The sequence below is a fragment of the Salvelinus sp. IW2-2015 genome, linkage group LG13 (genome assembly GCF_002910315.2).
Source record: "Salvelinus sp. IW2-2015 linkage group LG13, ASM291031v2, whole genome shotgun sequence".
Classification (NCBI taxonomy): Eukaryota; Metazoa; Chordata; class Actinopteri; order Salmoniformes; family Salmonidae; genus Salvelinus; species Salvelinus sp. IW2-2015.
In genome coordinates this window covers 21,007,077-21,009,511 of record NC_036853.1, presented here as the reverse complement: position 1 = coordinate 21,009,511, position 2,435 = coordinate 21,007,077, and the positions used below count along the sequence as shown (strand labels likewise).

The 2,435-nt window shown below is 45.5% G+C and overlaps 1 protein-coding gene across 1 annotated transcript in view; it reads right to left on the bottom strand.

The window, feature by feature from the left end:
- The window catches only part of plpp3 (phospholipid phosphatase 3), a 58,378-nt gene that overhangs the window by 3,523 nt on the left and 52,420 nt on the right, over positions 1-2,435 (bottom strand). The window lies entirely within an intron of this gene.

Here is a 2,435-nt window from a genome sequence, read left to right as displayed (position 1 = left end):
TGTGTGTGTGTGTGTGTGTGTGTGTGTGTGTGTGTGTGTGTTTGTATGTCTGTGTGTGTGTGTGTGTGTGTGTGTGTGTTTGTATGTCTGTGTGTGCCTGCGTGCATGTGTGTGTGTAGATTCGTACTTACAAATGTAAATTCATATGTGGCATGTTTGAGTTTATTTTTATTTTTTACAAGGACAGTGCACATTAATCAACGTTTCAGTAAAAGTGACGGTTTTAGCCAGCCAGCTAATTTTCTGCAGTCCCTGGGCAGGTTATTAAAAACAATTACAATAACAATACAGACAATCAATGAGCAGTGAGCACAAGCAGAGCAACATAGGACAAGCAAGACATAGCATGCAGACAGAGCAACATAGCACAACAAGCAACAAGACAAAATCCATAAAAGCAACAAAGTGTTTCCACACCTCACAAGCTACAGACAACAGACAACATGAAAAGCGGCAATACACAACTAGGGATTATGTTCAGAAGTCTAATTAGCCATGTCTTTGTCTTTTTTGTGAAAGCGTGATAGGTGGTGCAGTTATGTGTGTCTGATGGCAGTGTATTCCAGACATTGGAAGCTCTCACAGAGAAAGCAGATTGACTAAAGGTGCTTTTCCTTAAGGGAACTATACAGTCACCTCTCATGGCAGACCTTGTGGATCTGCTGCCATGGGTTTGGGTTTTCTGTTTAACAAAAGTACTGATTGGAGGGGGAGCCAGGCCATTTTGCATCTTGAATACAAGACATGCGTCGGTGTATTGCACAAGATTTTCCCAACTCAGGAGCTCTGAGGATGTAACAGTGATGATGGCTATTGGGCTTCCTATCAAGCACTTTGAGAGCCTGTTTGTAGACAGACTGAATGGGTTTTAATGTTGTACAGCAAGATTGGGCCCAACTAGTCAAGAAGTATGTTAAGTGGGGGAGTATCATGGATTTGAAGTACAGTTTTTCTACCTCTGTAGTCAAACAATTTCGTATAAATTGGAAATTAGCTTGGTTAAATTTGGTGATTTAAGTTACCCTTTTCACCTGCTTTTTAAAAGAGAGGTTGGAATCATGTATGATGCCATGGTACTTAAAATCAGATACCACTTGGAGCTTCTCCCCTGACACATAGACATCTGGCTCAGTAGCATCTGTTGCCCTCTTTGTGAGGAACTGTTTTTTTCACATTGCGATGCAAACACGAGTCACCGAGCCACTTTGTGACCTGGACCCTTACAGTAGTCAGTTCTTGTGCAGCTTGTTGTTTGCTCTTTGCATGCACATATATCACTGTAGCATCTGTGTGTAGCAGTGCTTTGAGCAGAGTGGTGAATGGTATCATATATCTGCCCACTACAGTTAAAGATGTGGGCGGCATTCCAAACCCCTTCCTCAGACGGGATGCGTTCCAAAACACTGTCCTCACAAGGACCTAGTCATCCAATCAGAACAGGCCTTGTCCCCCTGCTGACCACCTCTGACCTCTAACCCCTGGCTGGTCCAAGCATTATCACAGCAAAGAGGCTTCCTGTGCACACACACACACACACACACACACACACACACACACACACACACACACACACACACACACACCACCTTCCAGCCTATTGTGTGAGAAATGCAGACTCAGCAGCAGACACCAGGAGAGTAGGGGAATGTGTGCTCCTAAATATGGTCCTACTGGAAACATGCCAGCGGAACATTTAAAGGGGGAACACTGTCTCAGGGAGTCAGGGAGAAGTCTGGTGTGTGTAGAGTGTGATAGATAGAGGATACAGTCATCCCCACTGATGGAGGAGTGTTTCGTCCCTCTATCCCTCCCTTCGTCAGATCCCTCCATCACTGCATACAGCCTGGCACGGGTGTGCATTTGCCTTGGCGAGATTGCAGTCATAATACTATTTTTGACGGCAGTCTGCTAGTCATGTTTAGAGTCCTCTGTCACACCATGTGAATCATGAAGACACTGAGTCAGACAGACATTGTGGTACGGCAGGAAGGAAGTGAGCATGTTTAAAATGAACAAGCACAGCCCACTGTGTTTTATAGAATACAGCGCCCGACACAACCTGTGGCTTTCATCAGAACCTACCACAGCTCATAGCGTGTCTAAAGCAAATCTCTTGCTCCTACAGCTTGGTGTGTGTGTGTGTGTTTCTAAAGCTAACACCTCGCTCAGAGACCGCGTGAGATAGCAGTATGGGGAATTGTCAGAATACATATAGAGACCTTCAGCATCAGAAGCCTCTATACACTGAGTATACTAAACATGTGGAGCACCTGCTCTTTCCAGGACATAGACCAGTGGTATTCAACTCTGACCCTACGAAGTCCGGAGCCTGCTGGTTTTCTGTTCTGATAATTAACCCATCAGTCTAAGCCCTGTCTAAGCCGGGGGAGGGGGTTCTGCTAAGCCGGGGGAGGGGGTTCTGCTAAGCCGGGGGA